Here is a 27,888-nt window from a genome sequence, read left to right as displayed (position 1 = left end):
TACTAGGAAGCTTGAAGGGGTTAAGCGGGACAAGGAACACGAGGGTTTATACTGGTTCGGCCCCTTACGGTGAAGGTAAAAGCCTACGTCCAGTTTGCGGTGGTATTGATTAGGGTTTCGATGACCAGGGAGCTTAATTGCTATGCCTGACTCTCGATGAGATTGTTCTTGTCCCTAAGCCGCTGCCGGGTCGTCCCTTTATATAGGGAGGCTGACGCCCTGCAGCTCTCAGAGTCCCGGCCGGCTCATAAGAATGTCCGGCTCGGACTCTTAACTATTCTTGCCTTACACTACAGGTTCTACCATAATAATGATTGTAACTACGGGCCTTAAACCATATCCGGGTCTTAAGCCCATCTTCGGCCCACCGTCTTTAAGCTTGGCGCCGGGCTTCTGGCAATGACCATTAGAGTAACCCGGCCTCTCCTGGCGGGTGACTCTAAGGTCTATATCCTCAACACTATCCATTATGAGTAGACAAGAAAAAGCACAAATATTGGCATTTGGGAGCTACGCTTCATATAGAAACTCCGCTGCATACATGCATCAATAATGGACTTGCTTCCATCAATAATTGTAGCAGGTTAATTCTTATCGGGAAACTATAAAGAATTAGTAGTAGACTTTTATTTAAAGAAAAAAGTAGTATGCGTTACTACCTCCGTTCTGATTTATTTGTTCTCTTTGTAATTTGTGTTAAATTTTGATCAAAAATTTAACTGACAAAATATTAGTGCATGTAAACAAAAATTATACCACTAGATTCGTATTTGAATGTAGTTTTTAATGATATATTTTTTATGACATGCATGAATAGTTAAATTTATGATTAAAATTTGACATAGATTACAATTGAGACCAATAAACTAGGATGGAGGTAATATTCTAGAACTTAGGAAACCATCCAAACATACTATATGCTTACACGGGCGCTTATTAAGGGGTGCTAAGGGCATTTTCAACGCCAACCCGCATGTGCGGTCTCTATACAAGAACTGAAGTTGTCCGCCTCCATGTCGCCCCCAAGCTTGGCGTCGACAGGACGGGAGGAGTGGTGGCCTTTTTTGGGACACGGATGGCGACGACCTATCGTGCACTACTCTTCCTCGTTGTCGGCGGTGCTCGTTGACGTGTTGGCTTCTTCGTGGTCGGGGCGCCGGGGCGCGGCCTCCTCGTCGTTGGTGTCGCTGAACAACGCCTCGCCCGCCTCATCGTCGCACTCCTTGCCGGCGGCCGCCACTTCCGCCACCCGCTGCTGGTACCACCAGCGGGCGAGGCGTATCTCGCGAGCGGAGCGGTAGGATTCGATCAGCGCTTCCTGCTCCGCCAGGTCCTCGTCCGGCCCGGCGGCCCTACCGGCGGTGACCTACTCCTCTACCTGCAGATGCTCTTAGAGGAGGTTGTGGTTGTAGTTGGCGTTGGCCTGTGCCCTTCGAAACTGGTCCTCCCGCTCCTCCAGCACCATGTCCATATAGTGGGCACGGGCCTTGCTGATGGTCATGGTGCAATGCACTGATGCCGGTGGAGCGGAGGAGAAGGTTGCCACGGAGGAAGAGGAGGGTGGCGCTGGCTTGTCGGAGGAGGTGTCTTCCGGCTGCCTGCTGACCTGCCAGTCGACAGTAATGGCGGCCATGGCCTTCTTCTACTCCGACGTCAGCCCGTCCCAGAGAGCTTTGGCTGCGGGGGGGGGGGGGGGGGGACGGTGGGTCCATGGCGTGGAGTGGTGCGGAGAGGGATGACTGTGGCTATGATTGGGGCATCGGGGCGTCGATTTATATAGCACCGGTGGACGACAGAGGGACGAACGGGTGGCGCCGGAGGAGACGCCTCGGCAACCGCGTGTCATCAATGCGGGCGGCAAACAGACGAATGGGCGGCCATCGTGTCGTTTGAACGAGCGACGGTTGCCTGCAACGGGATGCGGCGCAGGCGGTGCTCTCTCGGTCGGCGCGCCGCTTCAATGCCGGTGCCAGTGAGCGGTTACATCCGCTCTGGCCAGGTATGAATGCAGGCGCTGATCCTCTGGAGTGGCGCTGACCGAAAACGCGCGGGAGGCAGAAGAGGTTTTTGGTGGTCCAGAGCGGTGAGTAACGGGCTTGAGATCGGTCCGGACTCCCGTAAACCTACCCCACTTTTGTCTCTAGTTTGCGGAAGAAATCGCGTTTGAACCATGCCACGAACCAATACAGATCAACATTGGATAGCTTCCATGATCCGGACGGTAGCAAAGATGTTTGCGGGTCGGCATTGGAGATGCCCTAAATAAGTTTAGGTACGTGACCACTTAACACGAGATTAATCCATTCAAACCGCACGTCTTTCTAAAAAAACGCAAATTCCCTGCTGACGTGATACTTTGGCTTTGTGCCTTCTCACTGATTAAGTAACCACACTAATGAACATCGAACGTGAATAATCAAATAAGCTTTACATGATTTTCTTGTTTACACGTAATGGAAGAACCCAAAACGCCAGGCTCCATGGCGTTTGCCCAAACGCAAAGATTCATGGCGTCTGGCCGTGCCACTTCAGCACCTGCTAGGCTAGTGTGGGCCAGGCCAAACGCTACCAAGTCTGGCGTCTCCCATGCAAGCCAAACATCAAGGATGTCAGCGTGACTAAAAAGGGTCAGATTTAAAATTTCTTTGCAAACAAGGTTAATTCTTGATTTTGTTAGCATAAAAGGTTAGAACAGAAATTTTGTCCTTAAGGGTCGGGAAGCTTTGCCGTATGTGCCACCGGTGCCGTTGCACGGATTCGGAGCGGGGTGGATTGAGTAGAGTTTTTTTCCTGCGAGAGTAGATTACGTGGTGGTGATATGACTTGTGCGAGATCTCACATTAGGTGAGATTTATGAGATTGATTTTTCTAAATACACATTCAAACATTCTCTAAATTTTTATAGACACACATCAATGTTTGATGTACAGTCTAAAAAAATTTCAGCTTCTAATTCAACTTACGTTAATAGAAACAAAAAAGGCAAGATCATATGTGAATAGTATTGAAGTACTATTAATCCAAAATTGCTACTACTCAAATTCAAATTTGGTTCGCCTCTACACGATTTTTTGGTCTATATAAAGAGGAGAAACATAAAAAAGATGATGGGAGTGGGCTTTCATGAAAAAACCTAGCTATCACCTCCAAAAAATACAATGAAAAAAAAGAGACATTATTCCTTGTCTACGTATTCTAGTTGATCGTCACGTTAAGACACAAGTTGGATTGGATGTCCAGTCTGTTGTAAGGACCCAGAAGATTTATGCTTTTTGGGTGCGACAAAGCTAAGAACATCTTCGACAGCTGCCCTATAAGAGCATCTCTAGCAGACCCCGCATCCCGTCGACCCGCAAAACACATTTGCAGTTGGCGAAAAACGGCTTTGCGGGCCGGCGCGGACGGCCGCAGATGCAGACCCCGCATAACAGACCCGTAAAAAAGAATATTCGCGTATATTCTTTCCCGTGTCTTCTTCTTCCTCTCGCCTGTGTTCATAGTCAGCTCCCGTCTTCCATGATAGTCTCCGAATCGATCCAAGAGGCAGCTCCTCCGTTGCCGGATGGATCCAGGAGCTAGCTAGCTATTCCATGGCCGGCTGGATCGAGGAGCTTGCTAGCTACTCCCTCAACATTCGTGGCCGGATGGATCGAGGACCTTGCTAGCTAGCTATCTAGCTAGCTCGTTCATGGCCGGATGGATCGACGACCTTGCTAGCTAGCTAGCTAGCTTGCTCGTTCGTGGCCGGATGGATCAGGAGCTTGCTAGCTAGCTCGTTCGTGGCCGGGTAGCTGCTCGAGTCTTCAGCCATTGCTCCTGCGATCTACTCCGCAAGCCGACGCCGCGGCAGCAGTAAACGGCGAGTTTCCGACGAGTTCCGTGGCGGAAGGTCACCGGAGCACGTGTGCGCACGGCGGAATTTCCTTGTCGCGTAGCGTTGACCGGTTTGCAGTTCCCCTTATATTTTGCTTTCAAATCTGCAAAATTAAGGGTCGTGGGGATGGATTCTCAGGGGCCTGCAAATTTTTTACGGGTTTGACCGCTTTTGCGGGTTCTATTCGGGACGTTTTTTAATACCACGAAACTGCAAACGCGGATTTTTGCGGGTTTGACTGCTTTTACGGGGTCTGCTAGAGATGCTCTAACAGGGCATGCAAAGTTGGTGGAAAAAAAGGCACGAGAAATGGCTGTCTTCAACAGCAGTCCTAAAATAAGGTACCGATCAATTAAATCATCTTCGTTTTGAACTAAACATTTGAACTACTTCGACCATAATTCATATTTCAAACAACATTTGATTGAAATTTAAACATAGTTCAAATACCATATACAAATATAGTTAAAGGACTACATGAAACTTAAACAACCAAACTAAACTACAGATTGTCCTAGTCGGTGGAATCGGAGTCATCACTCTCGACGTTGACCACTTTGTCGCCTCCTTCATTCTTCTTCTTCTTGCTCTGTGACGACGAAGGCCCTGGCTCGGTGTCGTTCTTGCGTTTCTCGGCCTCCTTCTTCCAGTAGAATTCCCGCTCGGTTGCACATACACCGGATGTGCATGAGAAAACGCCGCCATGTCCTCATCGTCGCTCTCACGGATGTAGTCATGATCGTCGATAACCATGTGAGGAGCCTGGATCGGACTCGATTCAATTGTCACCGGCCGGCCAATGAGCTCTGCATTCGCTAGTCTCAATTTCCGGGAAACTGAGCTTCGATCGGGGGAGCCCAAGCCTCCATACGGCGACGTCGTATGCGCAGGCGGCGATGTCGGCTGACGTGAAGGGGCCAAGCCAATACTTGCGGCCCGTGTGCCGGAACTCCATCCTGTAGTTACCGGACGACCGACGGGGCACCCCGTTGTAGCCGACGGAGTTCTTGCGCGCTGGAGCCATGGCGGTGGCGGCGAGGGTGAAGCGGCGGCCGGTGACGAAGCGGGCGCCTCCGGGGAGGCGACGACCCCAAGAAGAACCGACAGCGGTTGGCCGGAGAGGAAGCGGTGGTGAGGAGGAAACTTCGGCAGCGGCGGCGGCTTTCGACGGATTTGGGCAGCAATGCGGCTGTGGTGGCTCGATTCCTTGCATAGGCGGCTGCGGGGCGTGTCGGGGAAGCGGATCTGGCCGGCAGGAGGGTGCGGCAACTGCGGACCTGGCGCCGACAACGGGGAAGGTGTGCGACTGCGAGGGTCTTTTTGGTTTGCGTCAGCCGGCTGTGTACCGCAAATTAGCCGCAGGCTGAGCCTTTCTTTTAGGGACAAGTCTAGGTAGCGGCCGGCTGCTCGCACGCCTTCGTGAGCGGCCGGCCTAAAATAGACATTTTTTGTCCCCTAATCTATAATGAGTAATTATTTGTTCCCTCTAATAGATATAAAAAAATTTAATGCATATATTAGAAAAAGTACCATGTAACAGAAAAGTATTACAAAAGCATCCATCCAAATAAGTGTGAACGCATTTATTTTGAGTTTTTAAATTTTAAAAAGTCATAACTTTTAAACCGCGCGTCGGAATTAAGATCCGTTTTCATCGTTAGAACCCCTCGCGGCGTGCTCTTCAAAACTAGATCCCACATGGGTATGTTTCGCCGAACTTTTTAGTGTGCAATTTAGTCTATGTTTGGTGCAACTGTTTAGCCGTCGATGTGCAACTTTTTCTCTAATTGTGGACATGCAGTTTTCACTAATGGCACCACCCCATACTACTGTCTAAAAGTGAAACGTGAAATTTCGTCTGCTGCCCCGATGCCCTGGCCAACTACTTGGTAGTCGCCGCGCTTGTGCAGCCACCACAACCGCGTTTGTGGGACTATCCTATAAGAGTGTGCCAACCCGAAGTTCGTGTGTGTGCAACTCCGCAGTCAGGCGTGACCAACTACCCCATTGTACATGTGCAACTCCCACATCAGTGGTATGTTTCGCCGAACTTTTTAGTGTGCAATTTAGTCTCTGTTTGGTGCAACTGTTTAGCCGTCGATGTGCAACTAGCTAATAGTCGATGTGCAATTTTTTCTCTAACTGTGGACATGCAGTTTTCACTAATGGCACCACCCCATACTACTGTCTAAAAGTGAAACGTGAAATTTCGTCTGCTGCCCCGATGCCCTGGCCAACTGCATGGTAGTCGCCGCACTTGTGCAGCCCCCACAACCGCGTTTGTGGGACTATCCTATAAGAGTGTGCCAACCCGGAGTTCGTGTGTGTGGAACTCCGCAGTCAGGCGTGACCAACTACCCCATTGTACATGTGCAACTCCCACATCGGTACGTCTGCGACTATGCGAACAAGAGTGTGCAACTCCACGACCACGCATGTGCGATTATGCTGACGGCAGTGTGCAACTCCGCGGCCGGGCGTGATCACCTCCCACAACAATTCATGTTCGACTATGAGATGAGATTGTGCAACTCTGTTGCCACGCATGTGCGAGTATGCCATCGAGAGTGTGCAACTCCACGGGCTTGCATGAGCACCTGCGATAGTAGTACGTGTGCAACTATACGGACGAGAGTGTACAACTCCGTTGCCACACATGTGCGACTGTGCCGACGAGAGTGTGCAACTCCATGGCCGTGCGTGCGCTAGTACGCTAACCACAGTGTGCAACTTCGTGGTCCTGTGTGTGCGACTATGACGCCGCTTGTATGCAACTCCCGTAATCTTGCGTGAACTACTATACCAACGAGAGTTTGCAACTCCGGCAACGAAAGAGAGTGGGCACCTACGCCGACGAAAATGTGCAACTCTGTGGCCGTGCGTGCGCGACTATGTGAGCGAGATTGTGCAGCTCAGCTATCACGCGTGCGCGACTATATGCTGATGAGAGTGTACAACTCCATAGTCATACGTGAGCTACTACGCCGACGAGAGTGTGCGACTCCGTGGTCGTGCGTATGCGACTATTCCATCACATGTGTGCAACTCTGGTAGTCATGCCTGAGCTATTATGCCGACTAGAGTATGCATCTTCGCGGCCGTGCATGCGCGACTATGCCGACGAGACTGTGCAACTCCGTGCTCATGCGTGCGATAGTCTTTCAGTGTGCAGCAATAGTTGATCGAGCTTAAGCAATGCAAGCGCGAGACATCATCTAACCATCTTTGTATTGTCGTATTGTGCAACTTTTTAATGATCGTATCCAACCGCGAACTACTATGTGTGCAACTACAACTACTGTGGATGCCAACTATGCCAATAAAAGTGTGCAACTACCACAATCATATGTGAGCTATTATATCAACAAGAGTGCACAACTCCTTCGCCGCGCGTGTGCGACTACTCTACCGCGCGTGAGCAACTCTCATAGTCGTGTGTGAGCTACTATGCTGGCGAGAGGGTGCAACTCCACAGCCGCACATGTGCGACTATACCGCTATACATGCCGACAAGAACTACTATGTGTGCAACTACCACTATTGCGGATGCTAACTAAAAATATGACTAGCAAAAATAGATCAACTTATGCGAAAACATCATCTAGCCAACTTTATATCATCATGTTCATCATCTAGCCAATTTAATATCATCATGTTGTGCAACTTTCTAAATCATATATTCAACTAAGACTACTATGTGTACAACTCCAACTATTTAACAATTTACTCGAGCAAAAAAGCACCGCAAAATGTAAGATCGTGATATTCAACCAAGACTGAATTCTTGGTTGTGCACTAAAAATGTTCTCGGGTAACTTCTGAAAGAGCATATGAAAAAAGACACAAGAACATAGCAAAGATGATCTAAACTGACATGCAGAAATTCACGGCCGAAGAAGGGGATTAAATATGCATCAAATCATGCCACTTAAGCTTTTGCGACCCAGGCAAGTCAAAGTAATCTGACCTTCTTTATGCTATACTACTTGCTCGAACTATGCTTCTTTTCTTCACTGCCATCTACAGAATACTTCAATCAACATCTTGAAGACATGGGGCAAAGAAGACGCCGGGGCGACGATGATGAACCCCATCCGGAGGCACGTTGGGAAGGAGCAGTTCCACCACCGGATTAGACAAGCTCTAATGCCATCAAATGCCCTCGGGCAGACATCTAGATAGAGAAATAAAGGTGAGGGAGGATCGGATCTAGGCGCAAAATGGGTCGCTCCAGTGAGGATCCTGGTAACGGCCGGGTACATGATCCTGTTGAACGAGACCAAATCCGGCGGCGGCTGCTCAAACGTTGTTCCCCTGGGAACGAGATAACCTCCCAAGCAAGAAGATGGCAATCAAATTACCCAGCTGGATGAGCCATGGTGCAGATTCGGCCAGGGAGCAGATCCAAGCGTAGCTCCTCGTACCATCGCGACGCCATCCCAGGCGCCGTGGCCCAGATGGGGTCCGAGATGGGGGTTAGGAAGTGCTGCTTCGGGATGGTGGCGACAAAGGCGGGGGAGGCGGTGAGCGCGTGGGCGGCGAGGCAGGGGCGCGGGGAGGGAGAGGAGGGGAGTAGAGGGCGCTGGCGTCAAGGGCGGCGACCACCTCCATGGCGTGGCAGCGAACTGAGGTGGGGATGAAGACGTGGGTTGATAGCGACAACCTCAGCAGACAATGCGTGCGGCGGTTCGGGCAAAAATCGTGTGGCCAGCGTGCGGCCGCTCGCAAGCGCTAGATAGTGCGCGCGCACTTTCTAGTATTTAGGTTCTTTTAGCCGCCCAATTTTTTTGCAAATTTTTTGCTATTGGGCAGCTGTTGCAGAGTGCTTTTTGCCCTCCCATGCTCTAAAAATGGCCCGTGCCCTAATATACTGTTGTTGGAGATGCTCTAAAAAAGTTTGAAGGGAGCTCGGTTTACTGGATTTTATTGAACCTCTTGCAGTACGTGAGTGATCACACTACAAAGAAAACACTTTCATGATGATATGTGTTTGTCATAGTAGGTCACGTTTTTGTCATGATGTATATCTGTGACAATTTTATGACAAAATCAGATAATCATACATGTGTTGTCGTAGAAGTGTTTCATAATAATACTTAAATTATCATCACAGAAATGTCCACTTCCATGATGATAAATGGCACACCATGGGAATGTTTTCGTCAAGGGTAACCGACAGTGGCATTTAGATCCATCGTAACAGGTCATCGTTAAGCTATCGGGTGCATGTCTAGATCCGATAACCCGTTAACAGCCCGGACCAATGGCAATTTTTCATGTGTAAAAATCTCATTCGCCAAAGGTACCACATGTCAGCTTGGCGTTCCGACACATGTCAACCATCTAAGAGACAGGAGGCGCCAATGAAACGTCGACACATGGAATGACCCAGTAGTGGCCCATTAGGTTAAGAGGGTCGGCCCAGCCAAAGGCCCACTAGATTGTGTCAGATACTAATGGGTCGGCCCGTTAATAGCCTGCCATGTTTTGGACCAAATTACGACCCTTATCAGATCCGTCCCGTTAACAGGACACTGTGCTTTTGGGCCCATTGAACGCCCGATTTGTACCCGGCCTGTTAGAGTCCCGTTTAACAGTTTGACCCAATACGGCCGATATTTTGTTTCGGCCTGTTAGCGGCCCTTGGTGCATTTGGGTTGTTTTCGCCCGGTTTCACTTTCGACCGTTTAACGGCCCGTGTTGCATCTGGGCCTATTTCTGGTCCAAAGTGACTTTCGGCCTCTTAACGGACCATAGTCTTCGTGGATAAATTTCAGCCTAACCTGACTATCGGCCTGTTAAAGGCTCATGATATAGTTGGGCCTAATTATGGCCCGCTTTGCATCTGACATATTTACAACGCATAATGTGATTGGGCCAACCAAGGCTCGAGATAAATTTTGGCCTGTCAACGGCCTGTATGTAATTGGGCCAATCATGGGCCGAGGTATATTTTGGCCTACTATCGGCCCGTGAATTGTTCAGCACAATTCAAGCCCAATCTACTTTCCAGCCTATTAAAAGCCCATGGCATTTTCTGGCCGAACTAAGGCCCGCGGTTTACTCGGACTGTTAAAGACATGAAACTACTTTACGTTTAGGCCTGCTAATGGCCCAAGATGATTAGCAAGTTACGGGCCGACCCGTTTGTGTAGCGTAATTTCTTTTTATATACCGCTGACGGACCGATAATGTACTGGGCCGTTGAGGTCCATTGAAGCTTTCGGCCTAAATTACAGACTAAGAATAAATCTAGACTATACAATAAAGAAATTACGGCATATTACATCCACTGGGCATCAAAGCTCGCCACCAGTGGTAGTGAAGCGCAACCAGACCACATATTACATATAGTGGACATCAAAGGTCGCCACCAGTGTAAACAAATGTGCCGACAAAATAATATACAAAACCGACAACACTTCAACACATTTCAAGAAACATTAGCCCTACCCCAGAGCTGCAGCACAAGCAGCTGAACAAACTGATGAGCTCTCAGTTGTCTGAACATTAAATCCTCCAGCTCTAGCTGGTTAGCAATAAAGCACACACGGGTGTCCTCTATGATCTTTGTTATAGAATGGACTTCATGTGGGATCTGAGCTGAACCAAGTATTTCCGCTTGAAGTTGAGACTACAGAAGTCGAACTGATTCGGCCATCAACTTCACTGAGATTGTGTCACAACAACTGGTGAGTAGCTTGAACTCACTGTCTTCATCAAGACATGACCTTGGGATCATCTCGCTCTCTTCAAGATGGGTTGCCTTCTTCGCTGCAATATAAGGGATAGGTAGCAACAATGGGTTTGGCTCACTATCTTCCTTACAGTTCTGTCTGGCATCAGAGATATTACTCTAAAAGAGAAGCAAGGAGACAGATAACATGTTTCACAAATATATAAGTAGCGATGGCCAGTGTGCTGTCAATTCCATCCCATTTTATATTGGAAAATTTAGAAATACAATTTAAAATAGCATTAACATAATATGGCATTGTCCGTATCATCGGCAAAATTAGTTAAGACAAAGCAGGAAATGAGATGATGCAAATGTGGGAAGCTTCACCACACCACCGAATTAGAGGTCTAGAACACATGCATACATGCAAGGGTAAAGAAAATCATTGGATCTGTTCTGATTAATGTGTATCATATGAATAAGGAACATGTTTTTACAACTATAATTTAAAACTGGCAGTTGTTGCAAACATGCAATCTGATGCAAACACCAAAGTAAACAAAAGTGGAGGAAATGATGTCTACCCAAATATATACTAGAAAAAAGTTTGAAGGCTTGAGAATGATGGACTTACATTACAAGTTAAGACAAGCTCTACAAAGCCCTTCTCCATGTCAATGTAAGGATAATTCAAGAAATTCCCCAATGAAACTTCTTCATAAGCGCTGCCTTTATTCTACATTTGGTAAAGAGTAAATATAGATCTAAAAATATTGGAAGTAATAGAGGATAATGAAGCTTGGATGCAGAGTGATGATACATAATCAAATAGCTATCAATTAAGTACAGCGTTACAAGGCAAAAGGTACTGACAAGTAGAATGTAGACCTCACTTGTGTAGTGGCATTGGCCTTATTCAACATTTTTGGTAAGAGTAAATGTAGATGTGATAATTGGGAGAAAATGGAGGGTAGGGTAGATAAGGTGCAGAGTAATGCTAGACAATCGACTATCTCTCAATGCATGTACAATAATACTATCTCCCTCCAAAATTACTTGCCGCTAAAATGGATGTATCTAGCATTATTTTTGTTCCAAATACATCCAATTGAGAAACAAGTAATTCGATGCGGAGGGAGTACATGACAACAGGTACTTACAAGAGCAATCCAAAACTTCATAACCATTGGGTTTATTCTACATTTATGTAAGAGTAAATATAGATCTTATAATTTGAAGAAAACGGTGGATAAGGAAGCTAACATGAACAGTGATGCTACATAATCAAACATCAATGAGTGTAAGTATGGTGATAAAGGGTAAGATATAATGACAAGAGCAATGCAATCCGCAGTATTGTTGTGAGATCCTAGTGGAGTAGGGGTGAAGTGTGCTAGAGTTGGGGCTGTACTGAATTGCTCAGTACTGAATTTATGAGTACCAATCTTCCGCCCAGAGATAGCAGTTTGCCTTCACAACTGCTTAGTCTTTTTTGTAGTCTAGCTTGGACGTGTTTCCATTCAACATTTGTGAGTCTCCGATAATGTATCGATATCTCCAAATATGTGATTGGAAACTAGCCCAAACCATAGCCAAACAGGTCAGCATACATATGGGCCTCGTCTTGAGCCTCGCCGAAACAATACAATTCACTTTTATGAAAGTTGATCTGAAGACCTGAGAGTTGCTCGAAAGCTGACAAAATTAATTTTAGATTTCTCCTTTCTCGAGGTCATGATCCATGAAGAGAATCTTATTATTGGCATACTGAAAGATAGCGAGACCACCATCCACAAGATGATTCACTAATCCATCAATTTATCCATCAGCCTTGGCACACTCAATCATGACTGCTAAAATATCCGCCACTATATTGAATAGCATGGGCGATATCGAGTCACCCTGTCTTAACCCTTTCTTCGTTTGGAAATAGGGGCCCACGCCATCATTGACTTTAATGGCCACACTACCTCCAGAAATGAAACTATGGACCATGGCGCGCCACTCTGTAGAAAAACCTTTCATTATGAGAGTCTGCTAAAGAAAAGACCACTTGACTTTGTCATAAGCCTTTTCAAAGTCGATTTTGAGTACCACCCCATTCAGCTTTTTCCTATGTAGTCACCGAGCTGTTTCATGAGGGATAACAACTCCATCTAGGATGTTTCTGCCTTGCATAAAAGCAGTCTATGAAGGGCGAGCCACATGTTCAACAACCGAATTTAGCCTAATCGAACCTTCGTGAAAATTTTAAAACTAACATTAAGCTGGCAGATAGGTCTATATTATTGTATCCTTTCAGCCTCATAACCTTAGGTAATAAAATAATCTCACCGAAGTTTAAGCGAAACAATTCTAGTTGGCCAACATGTAGGTAACCAAACAAAAGCAGGAGATTCGATTTGATGACTTCCCAGAAGTTCTGATAGAACTCGGCAGGAAAACCATCCGGAACCGGGGCTTTGTTGTGCTCCATTAGGAAGACTATCTTTCAAACTTCCTCCTCAGAATATGGAGTTGTTAGAAGGTTATTTTCCTCATCAAATACCTGGGGGATGTCATATGTTTGGGGCTCATCCATCGAGAAATTCCCTTCCTCTGGGGCTCCAAACAAACTTTTCTACTAATTATTGATATAAGATTTGAGTTGTTGATTCCCCTCTATCGTGCCCTCCTCATTATGTAGGGAATGAATAAGTTTTTTCCGGTGTCTACCATTGGCGACACCATGGAAGTATCTGTTGGGGAACGTAGTAATTTCAAAAAAATTCCTACGCACACGCAAGATCATGGTGATGCATAGCAACGAGAGGGGAGAGTGTTGTCCACGTACCCTCGTAGACCGACAGCGGAAGCGTTATCACAACGCGGTTGATGTAGTCGTACGTCTTCACGATCCGACCGATCAAGTACCGAACGCACGGCACCTCCGAGTTCTACACACGTTCAGCTCGATGACGTCCCTCGAACTCTGATCCAGCCGAGTGTTGAGGGAGAGTTTCGTCAGCACGACGACGTGGTGACGATGATGATGTTCCACCGGTGCAGGGCTTCGCCTAAGCTCCGCAACGGTATTATCGAGGTGTAATATGGTGGAGGGGGGCACCGCACACGGCTAAGAGATCTCAAGGATCAATTGTTGTGTCTCTGGGGTGCCCCCCTGCCCCCGTATATAAAGGAGCAAGGGAGGAGGAGGCCGGCCCTAGGAGGGGGCGCACCAAGTGTGGAGTCCTACTAGGACTCCCTAGTCCTAGTAGGATTCCACCTCCCATATGGAATAGGAAAAGAGGAAGGGAAAAAGAGAAGGAAGGAAGGGGGCGCCCCCCTTCCCTAGTCCAATTCGGACCAGACCAAGGGGAGGGGTGCGGCCACCCTTGAGGCCCTTTTTCTTCTTTCCCGTATGGCCCAATAAGGCCCAATACGTATTCCCGTAACTCTCCGGTACTCCGAAAAATACCCGAATCACTCGGAACCTTTCCGAAGTCCGAATATAGTCGTCCAATATATCGATCTTTACGTCTCGACCATTTCGAGACTCCTCGTCATGTCCCCGATCTCATCCGGGACTCCGAACTCCTTCGGTACATCAACATACATAAACTCATAATAAAACTGTCATCGTAACTTTAAGCGTGCGGACCCTACGGGTTCGAGAACTATGTAGACATGACCGAGACACGTCTCCGGTCAATAACCAATAGCGGGACCTGGATGCCCATATTGGCTCCCACATATTCTACGAAGATCTTTATCGGTCAGACCGCATAACAACATACGTTGTTCCCTTTGTCATCAGTATGTAACTTGCCCGAGATTCGATCGTCGGTATCTCGATACCTAGTTCAATCTCGTTACCGGCAAGTCTCTTTACTTGTTCCGTAACACATCATCCCGCAACTAACTTATTAGTCACAATGCTTGCAAGGCTTATAGTGATGTGCATTACCGAGTGGGCCCAGAGATACCTCTCCGACAATCGGAGTGACAAATCCTAATCTCGAAATACGCCAACCCAACAAGTACCTTTGGAGACACCTGTAGAGCACCTTTATAATCACCCATTTACGTTGTGACGTTTGGTAGCACACAAAGTGTTCCTCCGGTAAACGGGAGTTGCATAATCTCATAGTCATAGGAACATGTATAAGTCATGAAGAAAGCAATAGCAATATACTAAACGATCGGGTGCTAAGCTAACGGAATGGGTCAAGTCAATCACGTCATTCTCCTAATGAGGTGATCTCGTTAATCAAATGACAACTCATGTCTATGGCTAGGAAACATAACCATCTTTAATTAACGAGCTAGTCAAGTAGAGACATACTAGTGACACTCTGTTTGTCTATGTATTCACACATGTATTATGTTTCCGGTTAATACAATTCTAGCATGAATAATAAACATTTATCATGATATAAGGAAATAAATAATACTCCCTCCGTCCCATAATATAAGAGCGTTTTTCACACTACTCTAGTGTGAAAAACGCTCTTATATTATGGGACGGAGGGAGTACTTTATTATTGCCTCTAGGGCATATTTCCTTCAGTATCTAGTATTCGAATCACATTTCAGGATAAATTGAGAGTTTGAATGTTGGTACCATTTGAGCTCCTCTTCACGTAGCATGCGATCTACCTATGCATTCGATTGACGGCCCCAGCCAGAGCTTCTAATTCATCAATAATAGATGAAAGACGAAGCTTCTCTTTTTTGAGGGTACCTACCGTATGCTTAGCCCAACCACATAGGAATTTACATATTGCATGTGCTTTGTTATTCTATTTGTTTATTGGGGTATGTCCGGCACCCGGTTTTTCCCACACCTCCTTGACCATGTCATGGAAGCCATCCCGATGCAACCAATTGATACGTCTCCAACGTATCTATAATTTTTGATTGTTCCATGCTATTATATTATCTATCTTGGATGTTTTATATGCATTTATATGCTATTTTATATGATTTTTTGGGACTAACCTATTAACCTAGAGGCCAGTGCCAGTTTCTGTGTTTTCCTTGTTTTTGAGTTTCACAAAAAAGGAATATCAAACGGAGTCCAATTGACCTGAAAATTTACTGAGAATATTTTTGGAAAATATAAAAAATACTGGAACGAAAAGATATCGGAGAGGAGTCCCGAGGCCACCACAAGGGTGGAGGGCGCGCCCCCGTCCTTGTTGTTTCCACGTGGGCCCCCCTTGACTTGTCCCCGACGCCAACACTTCCTATAAATCCCAAAACCTCCAGAACAGAACCTAGATCGGGAGTTCCGCCGCCGCAAGCCTCTGTAGCCACGAAAAACCAATCGAGAGCCCATTCCGGCACCCTCCCGGAGGGGGAAACCATCACCGGTGGCCATATTCATCATCCCAACGCTCTCCATGACGAGGAGGGAGTAGTTCACCCTCGGGGCTGAGGGTATGTACCAGTAGCTATGTGTTTGATCTCTCTCTCTCTCTCTCGTATTCTTGATATGGCACGATCTTGATGTACCGCGAGCTTTGCTATTATAGTTCAATCATATGGTGTTTCTCCCCCTCTACCTTCTTGTAATGGATTGAGTTTTCCCTTTGAAGTTATCTTATCGGATTGAGTCTTTAAGGATTTGAGAACACTTGATGTATGTCTTGCATGTGCTTATCTGTGGTGACAATGGGATATTCACGTGATCTACTTGATGTATGTTTTGGTGATCAACTTGCGAGTTCCGTGACCTTGTGAACTTATGCATAGGGGTTGGCACACGTTTTCGTCTTGACTCTCTGGTAGAAACTTTGGGGCACTCTTTGAAGTTCTTTGTGTTCGTTTGAATAGATTAATCTGAGATTGGGTGATGCATGTCGTATAATCAAACCCGCGGATACTTGTGGTGACATTGGAGTATCTAGGTGACATTAGGGTTTTGGTTGATGTGTGTCTTAAGGTGTTAGTTTAGTACGAACTCTAGGGCTGTTTGTGTCACTTATAGGAATAGCCCAATAGATCGATCAGAAAGAATAACTTTGAGGTGGTTTCATACCCTACAATAATCTCTTCATTTATTCTCCACTATTAGTGACTTTGGAGTGACTCTTTGTTGCACGTTGAGGGATTGTCATATGATCTAATTATGTTATCATTGTTGAGAGAACTTGCACTAGTGAAAGTATGAACCCTAGGCCTTGTTTCCAAGCATTGCAATACCGTTTTTTCTCACTTTCGGTACTAGTTACCTTGCTGTTTTTATATTTTTGGATTACAAAAACCCATATCTACTATCCATATTACGCTTGTATCACCATCTCTTCTCCGAACTAGTGCACCTATACAATTTACCATTGTATTGGGTGTGTTGGGGACACAAGAGACTCTTTGTTATTTGGTTGCAGGGTTGTTTGAGAGAGACCATCTTCATCCTACACCTCCCACGGATTGATAAACCTTAGGTCATCCACTTGAGGGAAAATTACTACTATCCTACAAAACCCTGCGCTTGGAGGCCCAACACGAGTCTACAAGAAGAAGGTTAAGTAGTAGACATCACCAACCAAGTTCAAACTTGAACTTGCGTCTTTGTTGTGGATGTGGCATACCAATAGTTAGGAGGATGGGTGTGTGGTCTGATAGAGCCTCGATACGAGGTAGAGCGCGAACAGAAAACATCGGTATCCATTAAAACACGATCTAGTTTCTCATATATCGGCTATGCAAGACTATTCGCCCAAGTGAAATGTCTTCCAATCATGGAAACCTCTCGCAGATCTAGATTGTCGATGACAACGTTGAAAAGGAAAGGCCAGTGATCATAAAACGCACCATGTCTTTTCTCATTTAGAAATCGTAGCAAATTGAAATCACCACCAATAAGAATGGGGTATGGATTATCCTTCGTCGGGTTAACCAGTTCATGGAGAAAATCAGCCTTGAACCCATCCAGGGCTGCACCATACACGGTGACGAGAGTCCATCTGAAGTTGTCAGCCTTGTTGCGAATATGGAGTTTAATGTGAAACTCACCATCCAAAGTAGCCAAAGCATCCATAGTACCTGTGTTTATGCCAAGTAAAATTCCCCCAGAACGACCTCTAGGTGGTTGTGAAATCCAAGTGTAGTCTATCCCGCCAAAAAGATGGTTAAGCATGATGGGAATTGTTGCATGGAAAACAAAAAAATTCTACGCACACGCAATGATCTATCCATGGAGATGCATAGCAACGAGGGGAAGAGTGTGTCTACGTACCCTCGTAGACGGTAAGCGGTAGCGTTTCTCAACGCGGTTGATGTACTCGAACTTCTTCGCGCTTCAACCGATCAAGTACCGAACACTCGACACCTTCGCGTTCTGCACACGTTCAGCTCGATGACGTCCCTCGCCTTCTTGATCCAGCAAGACGTCGAGGTAGTAGATGAGTTTCGTCAGCATGATGGTGTGGTGACGGTGATGGTGAAGTGATCTCTACAGGGCTTCGCCTAAGCACTACGAAAATATGACCGAGGGTGTAAACGGTGGAGGGGGCGCCGCACACGGGTAGGCAATTGTCTGGTGTGTGCTAGGCGCCCCTCCACATATATATAGGTGGGAGGGAGGGAGGAGCAGCCAAGGGGGCGCCCAAGTAGGAGGAATCCTACTTGGGGTCTCTCCCAAGGTGGCGCCCCCCTGCCATGTGTAGGAGCGGGGGAAAGGCAGGGGAGGCCCACTACAAAAAAACTGACACATCCGTGACATTTTTGACCGAACGAATTTTTTTTGTCATGCTTATGACACTTCTATGACGATAATTATGACAAAACCCGGTATCATCATAGATGTGGTAGGCTCCTACTTCTATGACAAAAAATCATGACAGAAAATGGGATTTTCGTCCTGAGCGGGCCGGAGACGCAGCTGCATGACATTCTTTGGGCCGTCCATGACAGAAAAAACGTGGTAGAAGCGAGGGCGTGGAAAATATCGGGGAGTTCCCGGTTACGGTGGGTGGTCGGGGGCCGGGCGATGCGCGTTTCTCTCGTACACATACGCGCGTGGGTGCGAGGCGTTGGGCTCTAACTGAACCCGAGCGAGGCGTTGGGCTCTAATTGAACCCGAGCGACTGCACTAGCTACGTTACTGAACCCGAGCGATCGATCCCTTGCTGTTAACTGAACCCGAGTGATTCCTTCGCTACTCCTACTAATTGAAGCCGATCGATGCTGCCTCTTGATGAATAGTGAGCATTGTTGGGGGTTTGGATGAACAGTTCCTTGTGGGGGGTTGGATGAACAGGACCCCGTGGTGTTGCCGCTGGATGAACAGGACCCCGATCGATCGAGCCGATGGATGAACAGGACCCCGATCGATCGAGCCGATGGATGAACAGGACCCCGTGGAGGGCTGGATGAATAGGACAACCCCGTGGAGGGCTGGTTGAACAATAGTCGGTGGAGGGCTGGATGAACAGTAGTCCGTGGAGGGGTGGTTGAACAGGACCCCGTGGAGAGGGCTGGTTGAACAGTAGCCGGTGGAGGAGCGCGCGGTGGAGGCTGGATGAACAGGAGCCCGTGGATGAACAGTCGCAGGTGGAGGCTGGAGGAGGTCGACGGTGGATGAACAGTAGCCCGTGGAGGCTGGAGGAGGTCGACGGTGGAGATGAACAGTATCCCTGGAGTCCCGTTTTGCGGTACGCCACACCCCTCCCGATGAACAGGACCCCCATTTCGACCGTAGCGCTCCAACACAAGTCCGTTTCCTCCGTTTTGCGGTGCGCCACACCCCTCCCGATAAACAGGACCCCATTTCGACCATAGGAGGTCCAAGAGAAGTCGGTTTCCTCCGTTTTGCGGTACGCCAGACCCCTCCCGATGAACAGGATCCCGTTTCGACCGTGGCTGGTCGAACAAAAGGCCGTTTCCTCTGTTCTGCGGTACGCCAGGCCTTGTTTCCATCGGCTATTCCGTCCAAGCCGGTTGGCTCCCGATGAACACGACGACGCATTTCGTTCCGACCCAGCCGGTTGCCTCCCCATGAACACGACGATGATGCAGTTTCTCCGTTCCGACCCAGCCATGTACACGAGCCCTGGCCGTACGTATGCGCGAGTAGGCGTTCGAGACCCCGACCGTATGTACGTACGTGGCCGTATTTACTTTCTTGCACCCTGGCCGTTGTATGTACATGTACATGCTACATGCGAGCCTCTACTATGACATGTGCCCTTCCTTACTCGGCCACGGTTCATCGGTGCAGCCTGCAGACAGACCGATCGTATGTACGTACATGTTCACGACCAGAATGACAACGCTACGTATGCTTCGACCTGGTGGGTCCCGACTGTCAGGCACTTCCTTGCATGCGAAGATGTAGCTAGTGGGTCCCAGCATTCACGGGGGCGAATCATTTGTTTTGCCCATAATATGGACGCACTTCCTTGAATGCAAAGATGTACCTGGTGGGTCCCAACAGTCAGGGGGGAAACTTTTTTTTGTGAAATACGGTGGCACGTTCGGTGGGTCCCTGCTGTCAGGTGGAGGAATCATTATTTTCCGCGTAATAAGGAGGCACTTCCTTGCTGCGGCCGTGGACCCAGGTGTCAGCCTCTCCACATATAGTACTCTTCCGATAGAAGTCGTTCCTTGACCATGACCACGCCGCGCCGAGAGCACCAGGGCGGTGGACGACTACGAGGCCTAGGAAGGGGACGACGTGGCAGTGGATGCCCACGCAGAGAGGAGTACGAGGGTTCACTTGTTCAGCTGCGGTGTGAGGCTGCCGTTGCCGCAGGGCCTGGCCAGCGATGGGAATAGTAGGGGCCGGTGAGGCCTTCACGGCAGCACAGTCGGCTATGAGAGGCAGGAGCATGCGGCACGACCGACGCTGCTTTGGGCGGCTGGAGCAAGAAGACCAGAGGTTGAAGAAGCACTACGGCCGTTGGATGGACATCATACGGTCACTGGAGCTAGAATTGTTCATATTGACTAAGTTGACAAAGCCCTCCGTCCCTGTCAACTTAGTAGGCCCACAAGTCAGCCTCCCACTACGGTGGGTCCCAGCTAGCAGGGGGAGTATTCATTTTTTTGTGCGTAATAAGGAGGCACTTCCTTGCGTGCGAAGATATAGCTGGTGGGTCCGACCTATCAGCGGGGGGGGGGGGGACATTTTTTACTCGAAATACAAAGGCCCTTCCGGTGGGTCCCAGCTGTCAGGTCGAGGAATCATTATTTTGCGCGTAATAAGGAGGCATTTCCTTACGTGCGGCCGTGGACCCAGCTGTCAGCCTCTCCACGTACAGTCCACTTCCGATGGATGTCGTTCGTTGACCACGTTGACCACGCCGCACCGAGAGCACCAGGGCGGTGGACGACGGTGAGGCCTAGGAAGGGAACGACACGGAGCCAGGGAAGACTCGGCAGTTGTTTCCCACGCGGAGGGGAGTACGAGGGTTTACTGGTTCGTCTGCCGTCGTCGGAGAATAACAACAGGTGTGGGTGAGTAGAGGGATGGCTAGGCCAGCAATGGGAGTACGGTGGGGCGGTGAGGCCTGCGCAGCAGCACAGCCGACCGCGGGAGGAGGGAGCAGGCAGTCTTGCCGGCGCTTGTTCGAGCGGCTGGAGCAGGAAGAGCAGAGGGATGGCCTGACCAGCGGTGGGAGTAGTAGGGGGCGGTGAGGCCTCCGCGGCATCACAGCCGGCCACGGGAGGCAGGAGCAAGCGGCACGACCGGCGCTGCTTTGGGACAGCTAGAGCAAGAAGACCAAAGGTTGAAGAAGCACGACGGCTGTTGGATGGACATCGTACGGTCACTGCAGCTAGAATCGTTTATATTGACTAAGTTGACAAAGCCCTTCGTATGCGTCAACTTAGTAGGCCCACAGGTCAGCCTCCGAAACGGAGCGCCCCAGATGTCAGGGGAAGGAACCAATTTTTGGGCAGCTGAAGCTAGAATATCCGAGATTGAAGAAGAAGCATGACATCCGTTGGATGGACATCCAACGGCCACTGCTGCTAGAACCGTGTGTTGACTATAAGTTGACAAAGCCTTGCATACGCGTCAACTTACTTATTTTTTTAGGCGGACGCGTCAACTTAGTAGGCCCACAAGTGTGTGGCAGAGAACTTATAGCCCATTTGCGATTTGTAAGAATGTACAACCCATTTTTGAATTCTAATGGTATTTACTACAGCCCATTTACAGTTTATTAAAAGTACAACCCATTTTCTAGCTAGGACAACGATTAATAATTTCAACAAACCGTTCAAAACAGAATTCAATAAAAGTCCCCACATTTTGATAGGATCCGAAATATTTTTATCCCAAAATTTCTAGTTAGATTAAATACAATTTCAATATAAATTTGTATTACGTAAAAATCCAACAAAACATTGCGAGCACAACAATTAATGAAACTAAAATTTTCAAAATCCAAAAATAATATTTTATAAACTAATTACGTGTTGGTTGCATTTTTTTATAGTTACTGCCTAGTTTTTATAATTACATCCCATTTATTATTTCTTAAAGCCCATTTTCTTGTTAAGCCTAATGCATCCCTCCTAGGAAAGATCTGCAGCCCAGCGGGGCGGAGAATAACAAGTTGACCTTGCCTGGGTATTCCTAAAAAAAAGTATAGGCTAGCCATTTTCAGCTTGAAAAATAATAATATCTGGGTTGGATATCTGGCCTAGGCTAGACGGGCCACAGCCCGCCCAGTTAATACCCTGCTCTCCTCTGAACAACAACGAAAACATCGCTCAAGAAAAACTCTGTAGTGCTCACACCTCAAAAACACAAATACTGCTCAAGCTGCTTGGTCCCAGCTGTCGGCCGCTCCTTGTGCAATTCTATCGTTTATTGACTACATAGGTTGACAATAGTGTGGGACCATGATGTCAGGAAACCAGGAGGAAGCAAAAGAAATTATAGTTGTACATAATAAGGAGGCACTTGCGTACGTACTGCTATGGCCCTAGTGGGTCCCTACTATCATCCAGTCAAAATAAAGTCATCTCCTGAATCCTCATGTTCGTTGACCATGTTGACAATGCTCGGCGCCACAGCGAGCGCAACAACTCGAAGGACGACGGAGAGGGCCTCGCGGGCCCTACGAATGGTCTGATACAGCGCCCGCTGCTCATTCAGGAAGCCAGGATCATCGGACAGCTATAAGCACCTTCAAGAGACAGAGACGACATGAAACGGTAAGGCCGCGTTTGGGAGCTCTGGTTTATTTCACACCTGTATTAAGATACAAGTGTAATTTACTCGTCATCGGAAACAACGCGTAAAATACAGGCGTAATGAAACCGAGGGCCCGAGGTCTATAACGAAAACCTGCGTGTTACGCGTGTAATTTGAGAGACCAGTGTATATTTTACTAGTCGAAATCGACCAACCAAGCGCTTCACCCGAGACCATCTGCTTTTATTTACAAGCGGTTTTGGTTGGGAAACAATGATCCAATCACGGCCTAAGATGATGAGTTGGTCGGAAGATCATATGGTTTCACCTCTAACCTACCCGAGTTGTCGTATAGGCTATGAATGAAACATAAGACAATGAACTTCTTAAGCACAGAAACAACAGAAGAGGATGATCTTCATAACATGCAAATCACAGGCATTAGCTCAACATGCAAAACAATATGAAGCATTATTCTAAGGAGGCACGGTGAACAGCTCGTGATGCCGCATGCCACAACATTCCAAGCTCAACTTTGCAATCAAACTCACAAGGCCTGGCATTACATAGACAACATTCAGAACAAACTCTTAAAATACCTTACATAGGTCAACATTCATGTGACTATGCATCTTACCAGAGTAAATATTTCTGAACTGAAGACAGGAATAGGAAAAAATATTGACGTTGCTCACAGCAAAGGGCGTCCCACTCTAAAATATCAAATGCATGCCTTCTTGCTAACATCAATGATTAAACTTTCACAAGCTTTTCCCATTCAAAATATGCAATGCCTATGATTGTGGAACAGGCAGGGTTTGTCATCAGTTTGTCACCTGATAGTCCGGTGGCTCAAGGTGACAACGAATGATTAGAGAACCATTCGATGTATTGTGCATGATGAAGTATTATGGAGGACATGAACCATCCGAACATTTTGTGCTGTTCCACTAAAATCAAGCTGAGCATCCCTGTGGATTTCGTATTTATATGCTGCAAGAAAACAAAGACACGTCAACACACACACGAATATTGGCCCTAGTGTCAACCCACCAATCAGTGGACTAACAAACTGAAAGTACGGTAAACAGATTACCATACCCAGATGGCCCATCATTGTTGCTTAGAATGACATTGACAGACTTGGAGTCCTGTCCTGGCTTCTCGTACTTGTTTGGGCACTTTTTGCCCAGTGCACTCCACGTGTTGTAGAGTTGCCGATGCTCTCTGCAGACTAGTCATGTCACCAGCGTCTACTAATACTCTGTAAAGCTTCTCGATCATTCCTTCTGTAATGTAGCGCAAACAGTGACTGCTTCTTTCTGCAAAGTGGTAAGACCAACTGGACCCACTAATGCAGCAGTTTGCCTTAGACACATTGGCTCCTTTTGTGCAGTTCGACTAAAATCAAAGTCGGAATAAAACCGAGCTTTAATTTTGATATCCCTGTAAGCAACAATAGGTATAAGGGAAACAATTACTGAGAAATAATGGTTGATGACTTGTACTCCCAGAAGAAAAACATGTACTGATCTACCTTATCTTAATGGGAAACAAAGCAGGAGAGTAGCAATTCTCAATCAGTGTGATTCATTCATATTAACTGAGACATTATCTTAACAATGCCTTGTTTCAACATGTATAAAGAACGACAAAGCAGAAATGTACCATTCCTAAAACAATGCGAATGATTCATTTTAACAGAGACATTATCTTAACAATACCTTGGTTAAACATGTAGAAAGAACTACAAAGCAGGATAGTACCATTTGTAAAACACTGTAACTGATATATAATAACAGAGACATTATCTGAACAATACATTTCTTAAACATGTACTCCGGCCGATCCCTAACAGAAATGGTACTCCCGCCGATCCCTAACAAGTGTTGCAGTTTTGAACTAAGATTCGGTAGTTAATTCTGAGGAAAGTCGGTATTCAAAGTCGGTACTGACCTTTCAAGACCAAGATTTGAAACAGCTCGTGAGGAAGACCTCAAAGAGATCTCAACACATATATGGAAATCCGGTCTCCTTTTGTGCAGTTCCACCAAAATTAAGCGAAGTAAAATGTCGCAATAGCAACAAGTTGAATAGATATCCCTGTTTTAACAGAGGCAAAAAAGGAATCAATTACTGGCCAATAAAGGAGGATGAAACACGCGGCCACAAAAATGGTAATCCCGCCAATCCCTAACAAGTGTTGCAGTTTTGAACTAAGATTCAATAGTTAATTCTGAGAGTGGCATTGCTTAATTCTACCAGCGGCATTAGATTAACAAAACGCATAAACAGTTCCAGGGGAGAGTGGGCGCAACAACAACATGTGCTTCCATCTACTTATTAAGGGGGTGATGCAGAGTTTGTTGTAACAAAGCAACAAGCATCATGTCTGGGTTGGAACAATTTTTGCTCACTTAATGGTAAAAGACATCAGTTCAATAGCTTCAATTCAACATTTATCCTAAACAGTACCAATAAAAGTAGCACAACATCTCAAAGCACACTGCACCATCATGTGGATGAAAGTCGACCAAGATTTGAAACAACTCGGGAGGAGGATTTGAACGAAATCTCTCAACACATATATGGGAATCTGATCTCCTTTTGTGTAGTTCAGCCAAAATTAAGCAAAGTCGCCGGTGTGACATTCATTTTGAACTACACAAAACACTCTTAAAACATAAGTGTTTCACGTAGCCAAGCAAAATGACAAATAGCAACAAGTTGAATAGATATCCCTGTTTTAACAAAGGCAAAAAAGGAATCAATTACTGGCCAATAAAGGAGGGTGAAACATGCGGCCATTGATGGAAAACAAAGTATAGGACAGTAGCATTTCTAAAACGGTTGCATTGATTCATATTAACAGATAAATTCTCTTAAAATAACATTCATTAAAAATGTAATTTACTTTTAACAATGGCATTGCTTCAATTTACCAGCGGCATTCTTAGATTAACAACAACAAAATAGTTGTATGGGACATGCCAGCACCATGTGCGTCCACACGTATAAATGGGTGATCCAGAGTATGTTGCCAAGCAGCATATCTGCATTGGTCCCATATTTGTTCTCTTTGAACCTTTTTCCTATGTGAGGGCAGCAAATCTAGTCCTGCACAAACTACCCGACCCCCCAGTTTCTTTCTATTTTCAACAAAGAGGTAGGTTCCTTACAGATGTGTGTACTGGGTTACCCCCTTTTCCCTTTTCGACCAACAAAGCGGCTGGATAGCCAGTCTATACTACTTTCCCTCCCTCCTTTCCTCATTAAACCACATCCTAGATTCATGCTCCACCCCACCGCACCCTTCTTTCCTCTTTGAACCAAGACCTAGATTCGACTACAGAATCGAAAAAGATCTGCATGCAACTAGAGCAATGACGATTTCAAAGAAACTTATACCTTAGGGTTGTCGAGATGTGGCAAGGCGTGCGGCGGGAGGCCGGATCTGCCCACACTACATACGATAGTGAGGAAGAAGGGGTCGGTGGCCCTCCCGCACAGGCGCTGGGTGAAAGAGAACAACACAGCCGGCAGTGGATTGCCTCCCTCGCCGGAGGCGATAGAGTGAACGCTGCACCTCCTCCCCTTCCCGGTGCGACGGGATCCGGACGCCTCCTTCACCAGCTGTGAGGGGGGAGAGAGAGACAGAGGCCAACACAGTCTTGTTTAGATCTGGTGAAGAGGGTGAGAGATTGTGAATATAGCAAACCCTAGCAAAGGAACGCTGAGCCTCAAGCGTGTATATATATATATATGTAGTGCGGCGAGAGTGTGAAACCCTAGCGAACAAGCGCTGAGGCTCCAACTTATATAGTGTACTACATATATACTATATTACAGACTGAGCTCCGGTGCCTGAACTGCACCTGCCTTTGGCTGTATGACAGGTGGGCCAGCCACATTTTGGGCCCACTTGTCATACACCCAAAGGCAGGTGGACTAAGTCAATGAAGCTGCGTCCATATAGTACTCGTGTATACTACTAATATATAGTGGAGTGGTTTTCTTATTCTCTCCATAACAATTGTTTTAAATTGTGTAAGTACGAAACAAAACTCTTTATTTAACGTACCAGTGAAGAAAACTACTACTTTCGATGAACTAACGATCCACGCGTCCTGGTCGCACTTCCTGTCCTTCACGTGCGGTACACTACCCTCCCTTAAGTGAACAACCACACATGCGCCAAATTATTGTAAACGTGTGAGAGTGTGTACAAATAAAGAATTTTAATTTCAATTATCAGAAAGGTTTGATAGTATGTACAGTTTGCCCTGTCTCAATAATTATGGTTTGTTGTGTTCGGCCTAAACTTGGTCAAACTTTACAAAGTTTGACTTCAGTCAAATCTAATATGCAGAGTAAATAAAAATGGAGGGCTACTACGTCCATCCGGGTTTTTAGTCCACACCATTTTTTTAATCTAAGTTAATAGCTGGACAAATAAAATTACAGGGGAGCTGAAGACAAAGTTGTGAGAAGGCTTAGAAGTCAATACAAAACTTATGCTCTTAGTACCAATGTCGATCCTTCTTCGAGGACACATTTTGTTCATAGCCAATTGTGTGATAAAATTGCACCAACGTGAAAGACGACTGCGTCTCCAACGCAACCAAGGTGAACTGATGAAGGATATCATCTTTGTGGGTAACAAGCAAAGAGCACTGATGGAAGACAGCTTGTTTTTCATGGAAAATCGATCAGCTTCACCAGCCGATGCAACCATGAGGCCCAACCATGAGCATCAATAGGTCATCGTGGTGATGCATCATCCATTTGGCATCAAGTTTGGGTGAGGCACCTATGAAGTTCGACAAATCCTCACTGTGGTCTGTTTCTTCTGAGTAATCTAGCTCGAGGAAGGAAGAACCACGTGGCAGAGGACAGTGAGGCGGAACAACAATTGCCATCCAATTTTGTGCAGTTCCACTAAAATTGAGGAAGACCTGCCCAGGTATGGAGATATGCATCGCTGTTTGCAAAAATATAAAAAAGGGATATAGTGTTGTTACTTTGTTTTGGCAGTGGTACAAGATTAACAGCGACATCCCAATTGTCAATAAGAATTAATGAAAAGTACACCAACAAATAGAAGCATCATGATTATCTTGATGGGAACTAAACCAGGATACCCGAGAAAAAAACATTTCTTCATTTAACTAGTGATAGTATTAGATTAGCAGCAGCAATAGG

The sequence above is a fragment of the Aegilops tauschii genome, chromosome 1 (assembly GCF_002575655.3).
Source record: "Aegilops tauschii subsp. strangulata cultivar AL8/78 chromosome 1, Aet v6.0, whole genome shotgun sequence".
NCBI classification, from domain to species: domain Eukaryota; kingdom Viridiplantae; phylum Streptophyta; class Magnoliopsida; order Poales; family Poaceae; genus Aegilops; species Aegilops tauschii.
The sequence above is the reverse complement of the archived record's forward strand: the minus strand, read 5'-3'. Positions refer to the sequence as shown.